This window comes from Aotus nancymaae, unplaced genomic scaffold, assembly GCF_030222135.1.
Source record: "Aotus nancymaae isolate 86718 unplaced genomic scaffold, 86718_ANA_hifiasm-v0.15.2.pri h1tg000016l, whole genome shotgun sequence".
In the NCBI taxonomy this organism is placed as follows: domain Eukaryota; kingdom Metazoa; phylum Chordata; class Mammalia; order Primates; family Aotidae; genus Aotus; species Aotus nancymaae.
The window spans coordinates 32,676,896-32,686,099 of record NW_026988428.1 but is presented as its reverse complement, the minus strand read 5'-3'; the positions used below and the strand labels follow the sequence as shown (position 1 = coordinate 32,686,099).

At 45.1% G+C, this 9,204-nt stretch overlaps 1 pseudogene; it reads left to right on the top strand.

Annotated features, from left to right (window-relative positions):
- The first annotated feature begins 29 nt into the window (after positions 1-29).
- Positions 30-566, top strand: LOC105709382 (large ribosomal subunit protein eL32-like; annotated as a pseudogene).
- Positions 567-9,204: the final 8,638 nt, after the last annotated feature.

Genomic DNA, 9,204 nt, shown 5'->3' with positions numbered 1-9,204 from the left:
AGTCTCCTAGCAACGAGGATCTCGCTAATATGGAGAGGCGACGGGCTAGAAGAGTTCCTGTCTTGGAGCGCCCCCTACCCAAGGAGGACCGCGGTCGGTTTTGAGGGAGGGTCCTGTTACCTCTCAAAAATCTGTCTCCCCAGGGCTCTTTGAAAAACCTTCCTCAGACTCCTTGTGAAGCCCAAGATCGTCAAAAAGAGAATCAAGATGTTCATACGGCGTCTGACCGATATGTCAAAACTAAGCGTAACTGGCGGAAACCCAGAGGTATTGACAACAGGTTTTGGAGAAGGTTCAAGGGCCAGATCTTGATGCCCAACATTATGGGAGCAACAACAACAACAACAACAACAAAAAGCACATGCTACCCGGTGGCTTCCGTTAAGTTCCTGGTCCACAATGCCAAGGAGCTGGAAGTGCTGCTTATGTGCGATAAATCTTACTGTGCTGAGATCGCTCACAGTGTTTCCGCCAAGAACCGCAAGGCCATCACGGAAAGAGCTGCCCAGCTGACGATCAGAGTCACCAACCCCAATGCCAGGCTTCGCAGCGAAGAAAATGAGTAGACAACTTCTGTGCATGTTTTGTGTTTAAAGAAAACTGTAAAAACTGCGAAAAAGAGAAGCAACAACAATAACAAAAACCTTTTTGTTTGTTGGCTTGTTTTTAATAGAAAGACCATAATAAAAAAGATAAATGTTGCAGCGAATGTGGAGAAACGGGAACCCTCATATATTGGTGGTAGAAATGTAAAATGGTGTAGCCAGGTTGGAAAACAGTTTGGCAACTTTTTAAAATTTTTATTTATTTATTCATTTATTTATTGAGACTTAATTTCGCTCTTGTTGCCCAGGCTAGAGTGCAATGGCGCGATCTTGGCTCACCGCAACCTCAGCTTCCCGGGTTCAAGAAATTCTCCTGCCTCAGTCTCTCGAGTAGCTGGGATTACAGGCATGCACCATCACACCCGGCTAATTTTGTATTTTTAGTAGAGATGGGATTTCACCATGTTGGCCAGGCTGGTCTCAAACTCCTTACCTCAGGTGATCCACCAACCTCGATCTCCCAAAGTGCTGGGATTACAGGCGTGAGCCACAGCACCCAGCCTGGCAATTTTTTAAAATGTTAAACATAAATTTACTGGGTGTGGTGGCTCACGCCTGTAATCCCAGCACTTTGGGAGGGTGAGGTGGGTGGATCACCTGAGGTCGGGTGTTCGAAACCAGCCAGACCAACATGGTGAAATCTCGTCTCTACTAAAAATACAAAAATTAGCCCAGGTGTGGTGGCACACATCTGTAGTCCCAGCTACTTGGGTGGCTGAAGTAGGACAATAGCCCGAACCCAGGAGGTGAAGGTTGCAGTGAGCTGTGATCATGCCACTGCACTCCAGCCTGGGTGACAGTACGGCCTTGTCTCAAAAAAAAAAAAGTCATCAAGCTGGGCGCGGTGGCTCAAGCCTGTAATCCCAGCACTTTGGGAGGCCGAGGCGGGTGGATCACAAGGTCAAGAGATCAAGACCATCCTGGTCAACATGGTGAAACCCCGTCTCTGCTAATACAAAAAATTAGCTGGGCATGGTGGTGCGTGCCTGTAATCCCAGCTACTCGGGAGGCTGAGGCAGGAGAATTGCCTGAACCCAGGAGGCGGAGGTTGCGGTGAGCCGAGATCGCGCCATTGCACTCCAGCCTGGGTAACAAGAGCGAAACTCCGTCTCAAAAAAAAAAAAAAAAAGAAAAAGAAAAAAAAAAAGTCATCAAATTGTACACTCTAAAAAAGTGAATTATGTGATATGCAAAATGTACCCCAAAAAAGTTGTTTTAAATGTGTTTTAAAGTTTATTTTAAATATATTACTCAGAGTTCTCCAGAGAAACAGAACCAATAGGATGTGTGTGTGTGTGTGTGTGTGTGTGTGTATGTATTTATTTATTATAAGGAATCAGCTCAGGTTATTATGGAGGCTGAGAAGTCCCAAGATCTGCAATTAGCATGCTGGAGAACAGATGTGTAGTTCTAGACTGAAAGCCAGCCAGCTCAAGGTCCAAGAAGAGTCAATGTTTCAGTCTGAGTCAGAAGGCCAGGAAAGACTGCCTCAGCTTAGGCAGTTAGGCAGGAGGAGTTGCTCTTACTCAGCCTTTTTGTTTTATTCATGTCTTCAATGATTGGATGAGGCTCACCCATGTTACAAGGGCAATCTGCTTTACTCAATCTACCACTAATTCAAATGTTTAATTAATTCTCAATCTAATTCAGTTGTTAATCTCACCTAGCAACACCCTCACAGACACACCCAGAATAATTTTTTTGTTTGTTTTTCTTTAGGCAGGGTCTCATTTTGTCACCCAGGCTGGAGTACGGTGATGCCATCATAGCTCAGTGTAGCCTCGAACTCCTGGGCTCTAGGGATCCTCCCACCTCAACCTTCTGAGTAGCTGGGACTAAGGTGTGTGCCACCATACTCAACTATTTTGTTGTTGTTGTTGTTGTTGTTGTTAATTTTTTGTAGAGACTGGGTCTTGCTATGATGCCCAGACTGGTCTCAAACTCCTGGCTTCAAGCGATCCTCCCACCTTGGCCTCCCAAGGTGTTGGGATTACAAGTGCAAGCTACTGTGCCTGACCTCCAGATTAATGTTCCCCAGATGTCTGGGCCCTCCATGGCTCAGCCAGGTTGACACATAAAATTAACCATTACAACAAGTCCACCCCTAGTCAACTTGGCACCCATATACTTCTCCTTAAACCATATTTAATTTCCAAATAAAGAAAACAATAGATCATAATTCTGCCTAACATAATACAATTATTCTGTGTATAACCAAAAAACACACTAATGGCCTGGGCATAGTGTCTCATGCCTGTAATCCCAGCACTCTGGGAGGCTGAGGCGGGTGGATCACGAGGTCAGGAGATTGAGACCATCCTGGCCAACATGGTGAAAACTTGTCTCTACTAAAAATACAAAAATAAGCTGGGCGTGGTGGTGCACGCAGTAGTTCCAGCTACTCAGGAGGCTGAGGCAGAAGAATCACTTGAACCTGGGAGGCAGAGGTTGCAGTAAGCTGAGATCGTGCCATTGCACTCCAGCCTGGCGACAGAGCAAGACTGCGTCTCAAAAAAATAATAAATAAGGCCAGGTGTGGTGGCTCACACCTGTAATCCAAGCACTTTGGAGGCCAAGGTGGGCAGATCACCTGAGGTTGGGAGTTCAAGACCAGCCCGACCAACATGGTGAAACCCCGTCTTTAAAAAAATAAATAAATGGGGCCAGGCGCGGTAGCTCACGCCTATAATCCCAGCACTTTGGGAGGTCGAAACGGGTGGATCACGAGGTCAAGAGATCGAGACCATCCTGGTCAACATGGTGAAACCCCATCTCTACTAAAAATACAAAAATTAGCTGGGCATGGTGGCGCACGCCTGTAGTCCCAGCTACTCGGGAGGCTGAGGCAGAAGAATTGCTTGAATCCAGGAGAGAGGTTGCGGTGAGCCGAGATCACGCCATTGCACTCCAGCCTGGGTAACAAGAAAGAAACTCCGGTTCAAGAAAAAAGGAAAAATAATAATAATAATAAATAACAAAAAGATAAGAAAACAAAGATATTTGCTTGATATATATACACATAAACATATTAATAAAACAAGAGGAAATGCTCATGACAATCATAGTACTAGGTTCTGTGGTCATAGCTGATATTAATAACTACCTTCTTCTACTACCATCCTGTATTCCCTCTGCCTTCAGCAAGCACTTTAACAGGTGTTTCCCTGTTTCTTTATCTGGTGGAGTGACCCAAAGCTTCATTCCTGAAGGGTCCAGGACTTTAGTAGTCCTGGATTGGTTTGTTGTAGTTTTCCATTGACCTTAATCATAGGTCACAGTAATACTAAGATGACTTAAGGAATCTCCTGTATTTTTGACATACTCATACTTACCTCCATCGTGAAGTAATATTCCAATTTTTCTTTTTCTTTTTCTTTCTTTCTTTCTTTTTTTTGAATCGGAGTCTCACTCTGTTGCCAAGCTGGAGTGCAATGGCACAATCTGAGCTCACTGCAACCTCAGTCTCCTGGGTTCAAGCGATTCTTTTGCTTCAGCCTCCCAAGTAGCTGGGATTACAGGCATGCACCACCATGTCCGGTTAATTTTTGTAATTTATTTATTTATTTTTGTTGGGGTGTGTGTGTGTGTGTGTGTGTGTGTGTGTGTGTGTGTGTTTGAGACAGAATCTCTGTCACCCAGGCTGGAGTTCAGTGGCACAATCTCAGTGGCTTACTGCAACCTCTGCCTCCCGGGTTCAAATGATTCTCCTGCCTCAGGCTCCTGAGTAGTTGGGATTACAGGCATGTGCCACCATGCCTGGCTAATTTTGTATTTTTCAGTAGAGATGGGGTTTCGGCTGGGCACTGTGGCTCATGCCTGTAATCCTAGCACTTTGGGAGGCTGAAGCAGGCAGATTACCTGAGGTCAGGAGTTCAAGAACAGCCTGGTCAACTTAATGAAACCCCATCTCTACTAAAAATACAAAAAATTAGCCAGATGCAGTGGCATGTGTCTGTAATCCCAGCTACTCAGGAGGCTGAGGCAGGAGAATTGCCTGAACCCAGGAGGTGGAGGTTGCAGTGAGCCGAGATCGCGCCATTGCACTCCAGTCTGGGTAACAAGAGCGAAACTCCGTCTCAAAAAAAAAAAAAAAAGTAGAGATGAGGTTTCTCCATGTTGGTCAGGCTGGTCTCAAACTCCCGACCTCAGGTGATCCACCCACCTCAGCCTCCCAAAGTGCTGGGATTACAGGTGTGAGCCACCGCACCAGGCCTCATAATTTTTGTATTTTTAGTAGAGACGGGGTTTCACCATTGAGCTCAGATGATCCGCCAGCCTTGGCCTCCCGAAGTGCTGGGATTACAGGTGTGAGCCACCACACCAGGCCTCATAATTTTTGTATTTTTAGTAGAGACGGGGTTTCACCATTGAGCTCAGATGATCCGCCAGCCTGGGACTTCCAAAGTGATGGGATTATAGGTGTAAGCCACCGCGCCCGGCCTCCAGTTTTTTATTGGTAGTTAGGATGGATCGCCCCAGCCAGCACAGTAACTCCTTTCTTTGCCTGCTGACTCAGAGCCATGGGGATCCCAAAGTGGCCAGGCTTCAGTCTATTCTAGTTCAATGGAATCATTGTGTCTCCTGGTGGAAGCATTCTTTTCTTTGGAGCTAAGACCTCTAGACTAGTAGAGTGTTAGATATAGTAGACTCCAAGTTTCTCTTCAAAGAATCGGTCTGTCAGTATGTTCAGCTCTGTTATTCCTTAAGTCTCCATTTTAAAGTTTAACATCCATGTAGTTTCAATAAACAACCCTTTCCGCCAGTTCTAATCAGTAATTCACATGTTCCCCCGGTCCCCTGCTCCGTCCTGACTCATCCTGGTCATCTGCTCCGGTCACCTGATCCAGTCACCTGCTTTGGCCCCTGGCTACCTGCTCTGACCTGCCCGTTTCCATTCTTTCCTCCAAACTACCCACCCCACCATTCCTGCTCGCACCCCTGCTCCCTTTAAAATAGCCAATCAGGCTGGGCACGGTGGCTCACGCCTGTAATCCTAGCACTTTGGGAGGCCGAGGTGGGTGGATCACCTGAGGTCAGCAGTTCAAGACCAGCCTGGCCATCATGGTGAAACCCCATCTTTAAAAAAAAAATAACCAATCAGAATTAGACTAGACTGTGCGGTCTAACCCTAGCCAATAGGGGAATGACACAGCAGTAGGGGTGACCCCCGTCAGGCCTAAGTGCCCCTTGTGCAGGTGTGTGTTCACCATTGTTCCATCTGTGAGCCATACCCTTTTATAGAAGTAAATTGTCTTGCTGAGGAAATTTATATTCGCGTGCTACTTTTTCTTTTTCTCTTTTTTGTCTTTTTTTTTTTTTTTACTTTTTTTATTTTTCGAGTGCTACTTTTTTGCAGCATCGAAAATTTTACTTATAACAAGAGCATGAGATTGGGGGAACAGGAAACAAAAGTGTTGCTAGTGGGTCTCCAGCAATAATTGTGCATTGTGCCATTCCCATTTCCATCCTTTAATTTCTGGAGCTATGAATCCTGGCTGTGGAAGAAACAGCCCTATATGTTGGACACTGATTCAGAGCATAGACAGTCTTCTAGAGATCCATGCTCCAGTCTTGCAAGATGTTGTCACCTAGCTGATACCATAAATGTGTCTTCAAAAGGCCATTCCAGGGCCAGGTACCATGGCTCATGCCTGCAATCCCAACACTTTGGGAGGCCAAAGCAGGCAAATCACGAGGTCAAGAGATCAAAACCATCCTGGCCAACATGGTGAAACCCCGTCTCTACTAAAAATACAAAAATTAAATGGGCATAGTGGCGCGTGCCTATAGTCCCAGCTACTCGGGAAGCTGAGGCAGGAGAATCACCTGAATCTGTGAGGCAGAGGTTGCAGTGAGCCAAATGAGCAGAGATGATGCCATTGCACTGTAGCCTGGGTGACAAGAGCAAAACTCTGTCTCAAAAAAAAAAAAAAGAACTACTGTGAATCAAGAAAAGACATAGAACCTAACATAAAAATTGGCAAGAAACTTTATTAGATACACTATACAAGAGGATGTTCAAATGGCAAATAAACATGAGAACGAGCAAATCCAGATTTGTGTTCTCTATACACAATGCTTCTGCCAAAACTACCATCCACGGACTTACAGGATGTTTCATTCACCTTCATGGTATTCTACACAGCATTGCTTCTGATCAAGGAATTCGTTTCACAGCAAATGAAGTCTGACAATGGGCCCATGCTTATGAAATTCACTGGTCTGACCATGCTCCCCACCAACTTGGTGGGCCTCCCAAAGTGCTGGTATTATAGGAGTGAGGCACAGTGCCTGGCCCGTAGTAGTTCATTTTATACAGTATTTTGGATATAAGTCTTTTTTTTTTTTTTTTTTTTTTTTTTTTGAGACGGAGTTTCGCTCTTGATACCCAGGCTGGAGCGCAATGGCGCGATCTCGGCTCACCGCAATCTCCGCCTCCTGGGTTCAGGCAATTCTCCTGCCTCAGCCTCCTGAGTAGCTGGGATTACAGGCACGCGCCACCGTGCCCAGCTAATTTTTTGTATTAGTAGAGACGGGGTTTCACCATGTTGACCAGGATGGTCTCGATCTCCTGACCTCGTGATCCACCCGCCTCGGCCTCCCAAAGTGCTGGGATTACATAAGTCTTTTATCAGTATATGTGTTTCAAATTTCTTTTCCCAGTCTATGACTTACCATATCACTTTATTTTCTTTTTCAAAAATTTAATTCACAGCCGGGCATGGTGGCTCACGCCTGTAATCCCAGCTCTTTGGGAGGCTGAGGCGGGCAGATCACCTGAGGTCAGGAGTTCAAGACCAGCCTGTCCAATATGGTGAAACCCTGTCTTATAAAAACAAACAAACAAAAAAACAAAATAATTCACATTCTATAATATTCAACAGGCGCCTGGTCTGTTATAAAGTTTTTCTACTAGAGATCTTAAAAATATTTTGTTAGAATTATCCTTATGTACTTGATATTTTTATTCAAATATAAATGGTATCTTTTCAAAGTTCTGTTTGTTGCTGACATATAAGAACAAAATTGGCCAGGTGCAGTGACACACACCTGTAATCTCAGCACTTTGGGAGGCCAAGGCAGGCAGATCATCTGAGGTCAGGAGTTTGAGACCAGCCTGACCAACATGGTGAAACTCTGTCTCTACTAAAAATACAAAAATTAGCCGAGCATGGTAGCTGGTGCCTGTAATCCCATCTACTGGGGAGGCTGAGGCAGGAGGATCGCTTGAACCTGGGAGACAGAGGTTGCAGTGAGCCGAGATGGCACCATTGCACTCCAGCCTGAGCAACAAAGCGAGATTCTGTCTCAAAAAAAAGATAAAATTGAAATCTGCCAATGAATCTGCTTACCTAAATGTGTTTCTGCAGACATTTTAATTTTATTTCATTTCGTTTTATTTTTTGAGATGGAGTCTCACTATGTCACCCAGGCTGGAGTGCAACGGCGCGATTTCTGCTCACTGCAACCTCCACCTCCCTGGTTCAAGCAATTCTCCTGCCTCAGCCTCTCGAGTAGCTGGGATTACAGGTGCATGCCACAATGCCAGGCTAATTTTTTTTATATTTTTAGTAAAGACAGGATTTCACCATGTCGGTCATGCTGGTCTCCAACTCCTGACCTCAGGTGATCCGCCTGCTTCGGCCTCCCAAAATGTTGGGATTACAGGCGTGAGCCACCATGCCTTGTCAGAAAATTTTCTTTCTTTATTTTATTGCTTTGAGATAAAGTCTCCCCCTATCATCCAGGCTGGAGTGCAGTGGCATGATCATAGCTCACTGTAACATCTAACTTCTGGGCTCAAGATATCATCCGGCTTCAGCCTCCCAAGTAGATAGGACTACAGACTCGAACCTAAATTTTTTTGTAATTGGCTAATTAGAAGAAAAAAAGGATTTGTAGAAACAAGGTCTCACTATGTTGCCTAGGCTGGGCACTCTTGGCCTCAAGCGATCCTTCTGCCTAGGCTCCCAAAGTGCTGGGATTACATGTATGAGCCACTGTGCCCATCCCTCTTTCTTATAATGTCTTTATTGGATTTAATATCAAGGTTACGTTTGTCTAATAAAATGAATTGGAGACAGTAGCCTTTATTTCTTTTCTTTCTTCTTCTTCTTCTTTTTTCTTGTTTTTTGTTTTTGAGACAGAGTCTCACTCTGTCACCCAGGCTGGAGTGCAATGGCACAATCATGGCTCACTGCAGCCTCAGCCTCCCCTGCTCAGGCAATCCTCCCACCTCAAGCTTCCCAAGTAGCTGGGACTACAAGTGCATGGCACCTTGCCTTCCTAGTTGTTTGTATTGTTTTGTAGAGATGAGGTTTTACCATGTTGCCCAGGCTGGTCTCAGACTCCTGGGCTCAAGTGATCCACCTGCCTCAGCCTCCCAAAGAGTTGGGATTACAGGCATGAGCCACTGGGTCAGCCCTTTATTTCTATAATTTGCAAGCATTTGTGTCCAACTGGCATTATTTCTTCCTTAAATGTTTGGTAGAATTCACTGGTGCCACATCTGGGTCTGGGATTTGATTTGTGTGAATTAAAAAAATAACAGCTGTATTGAAACATAATTCACATACCAAGCAATTCACCCATTTAAAAT